General features: G+C 45.8%; 1 protein-coding gene across 3 annotated transcripts in view; it reads right to left on the reverse strand.

Moving 5' to 3' along the window:
* Nucleotides 1-14,090, reverse strand: part of TEKT3 (tektin 3) — a 186,808-nt gene that overhangs the window by 20,289 nt on the left and 152,429 nt on the right. Inside the window, exon 1 of one of the 3 annotated variants that reach the window (XM_019542735.1) lies at nt 7,393-7,493. The exons of the other annotated variants lie outside the window; for them this stretch is intronic. The gene's annotated coding sequence lies outside the window, so the exon portion shown is untranslated. Of the gene's footprint in view, nt 1-7,392; nt 7,494-14,090 lie in introns of those variants that run through there. 3 annotated transcript variants of the gene reach the window in all.

Here is a 14,090-nt window from a genome sequence, read left to right on the forward strand (position 1 = left end):
TATAAAGGCCGGGCCCTGCCCCCTTCTGGCCATGTGACCCACCTGGTTGGCCTGGCAACCAGGCACCTGAGCTGCCTGGGTGATTGACAGCTCTGCCAATCACCCTCACAATCACGGGGCACCTCTGTGACTCCGTGACAGCTGCCAATGAGAATGACACATTTTATATCTGAATTCTGCTCTGTTTTGCCCACACCAGGTTACTTTGTGGATTCTGCATCAACATTTTGTTGTTTTTGGCAATAGTGTAACTACGGGGAGTGAGCAGGGTACCAGCCTTGGGTACTGACTTTGAGGGGCACCAGACTGCCACCTTCTTGGAGCCTTTGCTGTGGCAGGAGCAGCCTTGAACTATCCAGCAATAGGAAACAGGTGGGCTTAGCCCTACACCCAATACTATACTTGGGTCAGACGGAGGTGCTAAGTGGGGTGAGTGGAGTGGCACCTCCCGGAAAGTCTTTACCATGGCAGATGAACCCTGTGTCTGCTGGTGTTGGATGGGGGGAGGGAGGAAAGGAGCAAACAGGGCACCAAGGGCAGTTTCCAAGAAACTTATACCACAGGGCTGTTGCAGCCAGTGCACAACAAGCCTGTCCCCCAGCTGCAGCAGCCCAGATCCAGGCAGCTATAGCAGCAGCTACAGTAATAGTAGTTTGCTGCCCAAATGCAGAGCTGGGATGGATAAGGCTCCACATCCTCTCTCCCTCTTCCTTCTCCCACTTCCCAGTGGTCAGCATAATCTCCCCCTTCTCCGGGTGCTGAAGGAGCGCAGTACGCCTCTGGCATTTGGCTAACTAGTCTATGCACTGATCCTGTAACTGCTGAGTAGGTTATTAAGACTGTGTTACCTTCCCCTGTTCCTACAGCTACTTTCTCTTTTATTTATGTCTGTGTACAGAGCATGCAAAGAATGTATGAAATGCTTTCCTTCCGGTTTACTTTACTGTTTAGCTAACACATGCTAGAAATATATTTTTCAGGGTGATCCTTTAATTATTAGTTTGTATTTCCATATTTCTTTTATGATTATGACTAAAAAGTGTTGGTACAAATTGCTCTTTTGTGTTGCACAAATCTATTCAAAACAAGGGCCAGGCTGTACCATGACTGTTTTAGCAAAACTCCTGACTGAACTGCTTAAAATTGAAGGCACTATAAAATTAAGAGACGTGCAGAAGCAAATGCTTCATTTTATCCTCATAATAGAGATGATATCTTTTATTAGACCAATAGGATTTTTGCAAAAAAAAAGTCTTTAATTGCAAGCTTTTGGGCACAAACACCCTTCATCAGGCATTGGAGAAAAGACTGTACAAGTTCTTCTGGGTAGAAATGAACGTTCATATTTCAAAGGCTTTCACAGAGGAGTCAAGAGATGGAAAACTCCTCTGGGCAGTCAGTTCATAGCTGGTATGGCGTCTCTCCCCTCTCGTGAGGGTCTGTGATGATGCAAAGTACTTTGAAATACTTTATTCTGTTTCACCAGCAGTGAGTGAGTCCTTGCTACTACTCTCGTTGTTGTTGTTGCTGCAGTTGTTGGTGTTGTTACTACTACTACTTTGTGTTGCAGTAGCACTTTGAAGCCCAAGTCATGGTCCACAACCTGACTGTGCTAGATGCTGTCCAAACACTGAGCAACAAGACAATGCTGGCCCCAGTTACAATTCAAGCATAATTTAAGAGGTAGAGGATACACAGTCACAGAGACAGTGAACACAAACATTAAAAACAACACTTAACCCTCCAAGTAAGTGTTTAGAAGACTAAAGCCTAAGCGGGAGTTCTGCCAGAAAGAAAATAGCTTAATTTTCAGACCCTAAACTTCAAGTTGGCAAGGTGGAACAGAACAAACACCCTGCTTTGACTTGTAACTGGGTAAACAGTCATATAAAAGTGACTGAGTATATATACTTGAAAAAATATCTCCTAGTGTCAGCCCTTCCACAAAAGTATTTAACTATAATAGCACTTTCAAAGCAATTTGAGTAAAGTTATCCTCATCATCACCCAGGAGCAAATGACCACACAGGAAGAGTATTGCTTCAAGTAACCGCATACTCTTCTGTGTGGGCTATTATTCTTTTCTGCTTTGAGGTCATTAGCTAATTGTGTGTCAGAAATATAATACCCAGGGCAATCAAACATAAATATTTGGTTATGCATAATGTGCATAATCCATTAACAAGCACACAGAAGTTTATGCTGCACTGATGGTGCGTTCTCTGTTGTGAGGATAAGAAGTTCCCTTATGGCTCCAAAAATAGATTGCTAGTAAAATGAGGAAATTTATTATGCATTAGAGAAACTGTAACAGCCCTTATAGTCAACTGTCAAAGGATGTGCAATATCATTTACAAAGCCTACTTTCTCATGGGATCAAGATAGGGAATATGTAGGGCTGTGCAAAGCTTCAGGTGGCGATTCGATTTGGAGGAGGTTCCCCTCATGCAGCGTGGGGCAAGGGGGAGCAGTGGGGATTGTCCTGCCCCCCCCCGCCTGGCAGCACCCACGAGTCAGGGCTTTTTTTTCTCCCAAGCACCGGGGGCTGGGGCAGGCAGGGCAGCCATTGCCAGGATGGGAGAGCAGGTGAGGGATGGGCCTGGCCTGGGTGATTTGGAGATTTGGCTACTGCCACATCTCCAAGTAAGATTCAGCTGAATCGAATCAGGACAGTGATTTGAATCACCAAATTGAATCACTGTCCCCCAAATCGGCAGAATCTGAGTCCAAAGTGAATACTAGCTGCTTTGCACAAGCCTAGTAATATGTTTTTAAATAAGTATATCTTTTAATTTAAAAGTAAAGCAACTACAATATTACACTGATCCAATATTCATATTTTATAAAAACAGCAATACATTGTCATGTATTATTTTTATTGCCAGAGTGCTTCAGAGCACCAACCACATTTTGGCACTCCTTTCTCCTGGTCACTGTACACACACAAAACAAAAAGGCAGCTACTGCCCTCAAAAGCTAACAATATAATAATGGTAATAAAACAATTATGGCCAGAGTTCTGGAAAAGATGCTTAATTGGGAATGGTACTTGATGAGTGTGAGAGCTTGGCTGGGCCTATACACGAAATACCAGTTTAAAATAACAGGGCCTCTTGCACAAAAATGCAGGACAGTGACTGGGGCAAGACTGGGTTGTGCTGACAAGTTTGCCACAAAGAAAATCAAACTCCACTAATGGCTGCAACCCATTAGGTGCAGAGAAAGTGGAGCTTGCAGTACCCAGTACCAGACCCATGCCAGAAGATGAAAACAGTCATGATAACAGTCCTTAACCTTCTACCACACCCAAGTCTAAAAAATAAAAGTGATGGTTAAAATTATTGGCAGAGGCCTAGCACACTCATTACATGTATATATATAGCAGGACTCAGAGAGCAAGCTAGAAAGTCAAATGGCCTAGGGAGAAAACTACAAACTACATATACATCTCAGTTGAGCTAAGTGTCACTAACAGAAACAGAAGAACTAAAATATCCACTTCAAAGCAATCAGGACTTGTGGTAGAGGTGTTGATATCTTTTATTAGACCAACTAGATCAGGGATGGGCAATTATTTTGGGCAGAGGGCTGCTTACTGAGTTTTGGCAAGCCATCGAGGGCCGCATGACAGGCAGCCAGGGCAGATAAATATTCATTTTCTAAATTTTTTAGGGGCCCCACAGGCCAGATAGAATGGCCTCGCGGGTTGCATCCAGCCCCTGGGCTGCGTTTTGCCCACCCCTGAACTAGGTGATTGCTTTTTCCTCTAGACCAGAGGTTCTCAAACTGTGGTCTAGGGACCACTACTGGTCCACGAGCTCCATTCAGGTGGTCCACAGAAAGGTTGTGGAACAATTGAGAATATTGTACTTGTAAGGTAAGACTACTGATATTAAAAAATGTGTTGTGCACTTTGATTTGTAGAACAAAAAAAAAGTTTATTAAGTGGTTTGCCGAGACCCTCAGTAATTTTCAAGTGGTCCGCGAAAAAGAAATTTGAGAACCACTTCTCTAGACCAATACAACTACAACCTGGATACCTGACACTTCAAAGCAAAGTCTGTAAGAGCCGAGGAGCCAAAGTGCACTGAACACACGACTGTAAAATACATCCTGGTTAACGTATTCCCGCTTTGACTAACACCTATTTTCCAAAGCAAATATCTGTCTACATTTTTACAAATGTCTAAATGTTTATTATGCTAAACCAGAGTATTTGCCTGAAACTCATGCCTTTTGTATCCAATGAATGGCCTCTGATCTTCACAATCTCCATTTACACTTTAACAGACCTGCTTTGGTCTAATAAAGGGCATCGCACGTACCCAAAGAACCTTGTAACATCTTCCCTTAATCAAGGCATCTCTCTCGAAGCAGGCATTCAACATCTGTCAAATATCTCCACAAGCCATTTGATGCAGCTAATTATTAGGCTCCATTATTAAAATGACTACCAAAAGATAGTGTTTTGTAATTAACTTCCTAAAAGGTACCTCGTTCAATCGCTACCCATCCCATTTGATTCCACACTGATCAAAAGCAAAACAAACACACAAACAGCATACAATTTTAATATGTTAACTCCATCCTTGTGTCCTCTGTTTGGACCTCGATTAACCAACTATCAAGAAGAAGTGCTTTGAAGCGATATAATTAAAACAGTATAAAAAGCAGAACACAACTACCACCAAGGTGTGCATTCCAGGGAAGCTCAAGAAGCCATCCTGCACCCAGCTCACAAGTGAAGGACCCCACAGTCTGTGAAAGCTGTAAAGACAAGAACCACTTCCTGCCTGCTTGGCTAAATATCTCTTGCAGCTAAAATAATAAAAGGACTGTAATAGCTCATTTATTGAATATTAAGAAAGAGTCTTGTTTCCCCTGTCATTTAGTTTTATAGCTTGTTGGTAGTTGTTAAAGCCTTGCTGCTATTAATCAATCAATCGAATGTTGTGTCAATTCTTAAAGCACTAGGTTTAAAAATCCAGTTTGTAAGTGCAATGGTGCTTACCTAGAAGCAGGTGATTAAATCCCATTAACTTCAAGTCAAGCATGCACTTAAGTATTTTCCTGAAGAGGAATGAACCTCAGCACATATTTAAGTGTTTTCCAAATCAGGACTGAAGAAGGTAAAAGCTGTGCCATATATTTTCTTAGTCACTAAAATGATATTGCCTATACATAATGTCTATCATCTAGACGGGTCTTACTCATACAAAACTGTACATACGTCTAAAACCTACTGCACAAACTATACTCTTTCACACACATACTAAAAATGGACCTATCACGGGATGAAGTAGGATCATCTCTAGTGCATAAAGAGTAATTGGTTTCAACAGTGTGCCACAAATGAGGACTTGCCTACACAGTGAGATGGACCAGCATAGACATAATGGAATAAATATTCTGCTATAGCTAAACTACTATAATTGCTCTGTGGACACTGATCCAGAAGAAAAGCAATTTTATCCCAGAGTAATTACACCTGAATAACTTTACTTCTATTCCAGAATAGGAGCCCCACTGCAGCAGTACAAGCGTTCTGCTGTAGCCATGCTGATTAGTTTCTCTGTGTAGAAATAACCTGAATGAGACTGATTTAAGTTGAAAACCTCTAGGGAAGGAGGGTTTCTTTGTTTTTAATCACCTTGGCAACAAAGGAAGAAAACCTGTCTCTACACAGGGGCAAAGGCAGTAACCCTTGATGATTTCTCACTGAAATAGCTAAAAGTGAATAGAGGGGAGATATGCAAAGCACCTGGATGCTTCAGAGCAAGGTAAATAACATGCCATAGTAAATTTATCATGTACAAATGCAGACCAGATTAAAAGAGAGAGGAAAGATGGAGAAAATGCTTTCTCAGGGGATAATAAACATTTGTAAGAAATCTCAGGTCCTCAAACAAGCTTTGCTTTAGCAGAGCAGGTATTATTGTTTACTACCATTTAGTGCTTCACAATGTAAATGCTATGGAATAAAATGTTGAAAATGATTATTCACACCAGAGGAAGTGTGAGAGAGGTGATGGAAAAGGGTATTCCCTCAGCCAAGAAATGAATAAACATCAGAGCACAGAACTGAGAGGGGAAGCAAGAAGCCACACGCACAGGCCTGGAAGGTTTCGTGGACCCAAATTTAATGTACTTGTTTGCCAACGTCTGGAAGGAGGACTAAATGACTGAATAGGTATTTTCTATTTCCAGCATCTGTGAGAACGCTCAGATGAATAGGGCTTGAGAAATGCAAAATATTAATAGCAATAATAAACAGGAGGTAGCTTAGCAAATGCTAATGCAAACCACAGGGAAAAATAGAGAGAAGGGGGCAAAATACATTCCTTGGATCTGGAAAAATATTTGAGATACATATTTTCTAAAATGTCAGCTAATTTTGGCTGCCTTGGTGTCTGGGTGCCCAGCCTGAGACACATAGGTCCTGATACCTAGAGGTGCTGAGCACATGCATCTCCATCAACAATAGCAGCAGGTGCTCAGTGTCTCTGGAGGATCAGGCTCAAGATGACTCACACTGGGCAGCTGGCAAGTGAAGCACCAAAAATTTGTGAACCCTTTTGAAAATGTGGCACATTAAGCTGGCAGCTTTTGCAATTACGGGATAAAATTTCTGCACTGATCCACTGCAAATAAATTCCTGTTTGTGCCTGCTATTACAGTTCAGCTATTGCACTCCTTTTTGTCCTCGCTCCAGATGCATTACTGGATTTTCCTGTCCCTACTATACGCATATCTGGGAAACAGGGTTTTGAAGACCAGGAAACAATAATCTATGGACACACACAAGTGGGGGAAGAATGCTGTGGGAGAGGAAGGTGATCATTAGAGACTCATATACCTGGCTATCCAGTTAAAAATAATGTTCCTGCACCCTTCGCAGCACTGAGGGGGGAGGGTCATATGATTCAGTCCAGGGTCATAAATGTAAGGCCCACACCCTGAATGATTACACCTCTACAAATGAGTGTCTGCACCCCACAGCCCTCCGGGCACATGCTTTTAAACTTGGGGTTGGGGCAAATTTACCTGGCATCCACTCGCAGCATTAAGCTACTGTATTGTTTTGTCTCCCTCCTTACACACATCTTTAGTTCTGGGGAAGGGAAGAGCTTGTGGGGCTGAGAGGAGCCTAATTATCCCTCCTACAGGTGAACCCCTTGTGACCGGTTCTGCTGTCGTCGTGATGGGCACTGACACTGAAGCCACGTTTTTGTCCCCCGCAGTGCCCTGGTGCTTGGTGTATTCATTGAAGTTTGTGGGTCCCTGGCAGCCCCTGCTAGGAGCTCCCTCCCCACAGGCCCCTGCGAGGCTGTGTCTCCCTGGCAGCCACTGGCCGTAGGGGCTTCTGCTTAGCTGCAAAGTGCTGGCACTCACCTGTCTGCAGGCTGGTGCTGAGGAGGGACGGAGCCTCCTGCATCCACAGGCTGCTGTTCACCCTGTTCAGGAGCACCAGCAGCAGCATCTCCCCCCACCCCGCTTCTGTCCCCGCCTCCCTCATTGTGACACTCTCCGTTCCAACACCACCCATTGGCTAGGCTGAGATGAAAGGGGAGGGAGGGAGTGTTGCTAAGGTCTCACAACATGCTTTGTAACTGCATTCCCTTGGTGAGGTTTGCTTGGCCTGGGGTCTCACTGAGCCTGGGGAGCGGTGGCTAGCGGGCAGCCTCGGAGGGGCACAGGGGAAGTGGGGGAGAGGAGCACGGACATCCCTGTGCAGCCCCAGAAGTACACAGCCCACTACGAATAGCCTGAAAAAAGGTATTTATACCCGAAAACTTGCTAAGAAGAATTTTTCCAACTATTTGAGTTGGTTTAATAAAAGATATCAGATTTACCTAAAAAACCTTGTCTGCCTATGTCCTTAGACCAACACAGCTACAACCTATACCCCTGCACCTTCCACTATCACACTTGTACGGTGCCTCTGGCATCATAACGCCCCTTACAATATAAGCAGACCCGGGCACAGGTATGGGCAAATGGGGCGGCTACCTGGGACTCAGACAGAAAGGGGGCCTGAAAATGGTAATTTTTTTCCTGTTGTCCGATTATTGTTATCGTTATCTCTGGCAAAGGGAGACCCAACGCTAAAAGTTTGCCCGGGGCTGCCAGGAGTCTAGATATGGTACTGAATATAAGGTGAGGAGGTTGAGTGCCCTTCCCTATGGGACCATCATGTGCCCAGGGTCTCACTTTTCACCACGCCTACCATGGTGCCAGCATAGCACGGTGCTGTAACAGCGGGTGAGGAACACCAGTGTGTAGCATTAGGAATGATTTCTAGGAGCAAAATTGTTTCTTAGTTATTTCAGGACCCATAAGCAGAACTTGGCAGCAGCCTGTAATGTCTAAATGAGGTGGAGAATAGCATTCGGGGCTGCACAGAATATGTGACTGGATTCAATGGTGATGGACAATTTAGCTGTTAAGGGGAGAAAGAAAGAGTCTGCCTCTCTGCTCCATTTATGTAGCATAGATGCAAGTTCTCTGGCACCTGGTAGGATGCTACTTATGCTCCTTATCATTTTTTGGCCATTTCTATTCTGCAACTAACTTCATATGATGAGAGTCTTATTCATCATTTTTTGTTTGATACCAGAAACATGCATTAAAGACGGTCTAGAGCAGTGGTTCTCAACCTTTTTTGTACCAGGACACACTGGTAAACATCAATGGCCAGTCCTGACCCAGTGCCTCACACTCCCGTCCCACTGCGCCCCACCCCAAGCCCCAGCCCCACAGTGTGTGGGGCGGGAGGAGGCATGGGTGGCCCCAAGTAGCCCCTTGCAGGCTGGAACTCTGCAAGCCTGCAAGAGAAAACCCATTTCCCATGTTCTCCTTTAAAGGAGAATCCATTTTTAAAGTTTATTGATCCATTTTAAAAGTTTGCTCGCAACCCTTTCATATATTGAAACTATGAAACTATGAAACTATTCTTATGACCCACTTTTTGGGTCGTGACCCACGGGTTGAGAAATATTGGTCTAGAACAGGCGTGCCAAACTTACCATCTGGCTTGGGCCAGAGCCAGACTGAGGGGCTGCTTGCAGGCTGGATCCAGCACAGGGCACAGGGTGGCTCCAGCAGTGGTGACTCTGGCTCCTGCCTGATGCACATGGTGGCTCTAGCAGCTCCAGCTCTCACTCAGTGCACACAGCTCTGGCACAGGTGGCTGCTGCTCCTGCCACGTGCCCCATACTAGAGCTGCAGTTGCTGCCACAGTATGTGTTTTGTGCTAGGGTGGCAGCTGCAGCTCCAGCACCGAACGCAGAGCAGGGACATGGCACACAGCCATGGTGGCAGAGTCAGCAGACAGACTTGGGGTCATGGTGGTGGCAATGACTGAAGTAGCCAGAAGGTGAACAGGGCTGTCAGCCCTCACTCAGCGTCCTGCTGCCAACTGGCCCCCACTTCCGGGCATTGGTGGTAGCCCAGCAGGCTGGATACAGCAGCTCCACTGAGACACCTGCTCTAAGCTAAGTGCTCCCCATTGAAATGAATGGGAGAACTGTGTGCCCCAGAAGGAGAAGTAAAATTTACCTCCAGGCATTCATGAGTTACCCAGTGACAGTACAGGAGACTACAGGTAACCCTACTTACTTTATGCATGTTAACCAATGGTTATATTCTATTATGGTAACTTTTTGTATTCCTTCCCTGCATACCCTGATTTAGCATGCATGTTCAGAAGTCTGGGGACTAATCATGCCTGTTCTTACTGACTGACGACCTTTCCGTTGATAACATGAGTAATTGTAAAGGGCAGGTGGATTGGATCTTTGTGTCCCCTGGCCTTCCCTTTCCAAACCATGAAATTTGCAGGTTCACAAATGCTGCAAATAAAAGTTACACAAAGATCACTGGGGGGTTAGCACTGACCGAGCTGCACGAAGATCTGCACTAGAGTGGCTCTCAGTCCTGAGAAACAAGGCTGTGGACAGAAGTTTGTCCCTCAGTGACCTTGGGGTCTTGTGCTAGGGAGTTGCACAGCGAAGCCCGTTGTGTCTGTTCTCTGTGTATTATACCTCACAATGGATGTTATATTGTCACTTTACTGCAGTGCTAGGCACTAGGGCTGTGTGAAGCTTCAGGTGCTGATTCAATATGGAGGAGATCTGGCACAATTTGGTGGCTGAATCTCTGAATCTGAATTGAATCAGGGGACCAGTTAAAAGGTCTGAATCAATTCAAAGCTCTCCAAATCAATTCAGAAAAGATTCAGAGAGCTTCAGTGATTTGGGCAGTCCCCTGCTCGCTGCAGCAGGGAGCTGGACCCCAACTCTGAGTTGGTAAGTAGGGGGTAGGGGATTCAGCCAAATTGATTCAGGACAGTGATTCAAATCACTGAATCAAATCACGATTCCCCAAATCGGCCAAATCCGAAGCAAATACTAGCCGCTTCACGCAGGCCTACTAGGCACCGCCGTTTGCTGCCTCAAGGGTGGTTATTGATACATGACCAGTTCTGCACTGAGACAGCTATATTACATGTCTGTGGGTTGTAGCATGCAAGGAGCTTCACTGTGGTGCCTCCCAGTATGCTTCTTTGATGGTATAGACATGCCTTTACAGTTCCTGTTCCCCATTGATATGATTTTTAGATGCAGGAAAAGAGCACTCTATGGACGCAACCCATTCAGATTTGTTGTAAGTCAGGTCAGATAAGTACCATAAATCAGTTATAAAAACATAGCTGTTCTTGTATTGTGGACAGAGCATTTGAAGTAGAGACCCAACCTGTCATACATGCTGCCAAACAGGCTGGAGTTCATTTCTGTTGGGTTTTTTTGTTGCTAAGGTCTTATTAAATCATGCACAGATAGAGGACATGGAAACTGCTACAGGCCACTGTACATGACCTGATACACTCTTATATAGGGATTTCCCATTAGTAAGCACAGGAAACATGGCATGAGATGCAGGCACCTTTCCTACTGCAGGCTTCCAGTTAAGAAATAAGACTGGTTGAGTTCTCTAGACAGCACAGCTCTCCTATCTTCTTGCAGCCACAGCAGTGGGATCAGATAAGTGAGTGGCAGCAGACAAGCTTCCAGGCATAAATAAAAAGTAACTAACACCAGACTCAACTTTGTGGTTGCATCCAATTCATTTACTCCCCTGCCTGGGTTGAAACAGGTACTAAAGAACAACACATCAACTGGTTACCGTTACAGGGTCTAGTTCTTCTCAACCTTAATCTGGTGTCATCAGATTTAACTCGACTGAAGTCAATGGAACTGCACAAATGTAAAAGTGGTGTAAACGATGGGAGAATCATCTGTTAATTTATCATTTCTATGGAAAATAAACCCAGACATGAACACATGTTGTTGGCTGTCTGACCATGCTATCAGCAGCCCACTGCTGGAAGGGAAGCCCACCTGTGTAGTTTAGTGGTCAAGGCACTTTCCTAGAAAGTCCTGGATACCAGCCTCTGCTTGCAGCACTGCTTCTGCATTTATATGAGACAGTCACTGATTTAAAAGAACCCAAGCCTGGGAATAGTGACTGGAACCCAGGCTTTCCCCTTTATAGCTGAAGGCTGTGAACACTGAGATATACAGTCTCCATCTTTTTTATTCTCCTTGACTCTTGGGTGCCCAGTGACTCAGCTTCAACACAACAGGCGGGGGGGCAGAAGAACAGAGCCCCTACCTAGTCTATTCTAGAGCCCAGCCATCCTCTAGGAAATGAAAGATGTAGGTTCAAATCTCTTTAAGGCAGTAAGGGTCCAGAGCTCGTTTACCACATCCTGGATGAGTTCCTTACTTCTAGGCTACAGGGCAAAAGGTGAGCAGCAGCAGCTTTGATCTGGATTCAGTGGTGTTGAAGTAAGTTTAACATTCCTTTTTCCACCTCACAGAAGAGGCTTGGGATGTAGGGGGGTGTCACTGAGTCATTGTCACCGTCCCAACGTAGCTAAGTCCATGTCAGTGACCAAAACAGGGGCAGCTCTATTGCATCCCTGCATCCAGATTAGTGTGCTCCTGTCCTCATTCAATCTTTCCTGCCATGACTTTGATAGAAAACTACAGAACGAGTTATTCAGCCTAGGAGCAGTCCTAATCCACAAATGGAAGAACAACAAACACCACCAGTCCCTTCTCTAGTTAAAGCACTTTAGATAAGTTATGGGGCCTTAGGGGCCTGAAATGGGAGTTCCTCCAGCCCCTACACCCCCACCTCAAACCTCCATTTGGCATACACTCTTCACAATCTCAGACACCTGGAAGGGATCTGTACTCATTTAATGCTGATACACAAAGTCTTATCCATGCCCAGCCTCTTAGCTGAAGGCAACAGGCTTTGCCCCAGGGATACCTATTAGTCCATTTGGGATGAGTACAAAAAAGAGTGAGCAGCTCAGCTGCTCCTCACCCATCTGCCACTCCACCTTTTCTGCTTTCTACTCCTCACCCCATGCCTCAGTCCTGGGAGCTTCTTATGGTCTCCTGCTGGCTCTCCCTTCCAGTTGGGATCCATCTCCATTGCACAGCTGGGACTTGTTGTCCCCACCAAGACAATAACTGGCCCCTGAATAGCTGATCAGCTGCTTGGCATCAAGGCCAGTGCAGTTTTCCAGCTTTGCCCCCAAGCGGGGAACCTGACTGCCCTGGTGAGTGTCTCTGCTGCCAGCACCTGTCCTACCCAGCTTCTTCGGCATGGGAGGAAATGGAAGACAGTCGCTTCCCACTTCACTCAGCTGCAAGAGGGAACCACAGTCTGGGTGAATCCAGGGGTGGGTATGAGCAGGGCTCTCCTTCCCTTCTCCCTGGCTGCTCTGTTACAGGAGGAATTTAGCTGCCTCACAACAACACTTTGACAATAGAGTTTAGGAGTGAGTTGGGTGCCATGGAGTGCCTACAGGCTCCTCCTGAATCCCTTCTGACCCCCTTTAGAAGGAACCTACTGAGTGTAGAAGCTGCTGGCACAGGACCATTTTCAATCACTCAGTGGATCTTAAACTCAGCCTCCCACCTAAACGCAGTCTACATCCCATTTAGCACCTAAGGAGTTATTTTGATTGTGATCCAGCCACTCAGCAGCAATAATGGGACCTAAAGAAGTCTTGCTGCTCGTTCAGTGTCTATGATGTAGAGTTCACAAAGCATTCAGTCATGACTATTTGGCTTGGCTCTATGGCGCCGAGAATCCAGGGTGGTCTCCTGTTCAAGTACTACGCAGGCCCATGACTGCATAGCTGCCAATGTCAGATGCCTTCAGTGTTGCATGACAGCAAGGACATGAAAAATGTTCTTGAAAAATAGTTTGTGCAAGCCTTGGTGCTAATTATCTAAGTTATTCTCTTTCTGTTCATCCCTGTGTACTTGAAACTTTGTTTTGCTGGAGTGATTGATTTTCCAGAAACAAGGGTTCCTTGCCAAAGTTTTCATTTAAGTGGCTTGCTTTGTGGCCCAGAAAGTAATCACCTCAAATACACATTTTACTCCCCACTCAGCCATCTGCTTTCCTGCATGGACAGGCATGACTTTCAGCTTTGGCAAAATCCTGTCTGAATCTCAATAAAGATAGAGGAGTTGCCCTTGGAAAGCCAAATACTGGTATTCTTTTTATTCAGGCAAACTTCACCTTCATTTCAGAGGGGATTTCATGGGATTAAAACTGAAGGGCCAGACTGTGCTTTTGTCTTACATCAGGGGTGAGCAAAATGGCAGATCCAGCCAGTGGCTGGACTCCATTTCCCAGCAGCCTCTGCCCATATTGCTGCAGCCAGTTTCCATGGAGACCCGGGAGCAGTGGTACTGTGACAGCTCAGAGCCAGGGTTTCCATGGAGACCAGCCCCAGCAGCGCTGGCAGGGCAGGCAGCTGGGCAGAGAGCTGCTCTGAGGCCAGGGGTGGGATCTTGCAATGGTGACAGTGTAGCCTGGAGCTGAGGCAGAGCTGCAATGGATCGCAGCTCTGTCCCTGCTCCGGACCACAATGTCACCGCCACAAGATCCCAGCCCCAGAGCACCTCCCCACCCAGCCTTGTGCCCCACCAGCGCTGCTGGGGCCAGTCTCCATGGAAACCCTGGCTCTGTGCTGTTACGGTGCCACTGCTCCTGGGGTT

Source organism: Crocodylus porosus, unplaced genomic scaffold (genome assembly GCF_001723895.1).
Source record: "Crocodylus porosus isolate Cpor-Errol unplaced genomic scaffold, CroPor_comp1, whole genome shotgun sequence".
NCBI classification, from domain to species: domain Eukaryota; kingdom Metazoa; phylum Chordata; order Crocodylia; family Crocodylidae; genus Crocodylus; species Crocodylus porosus.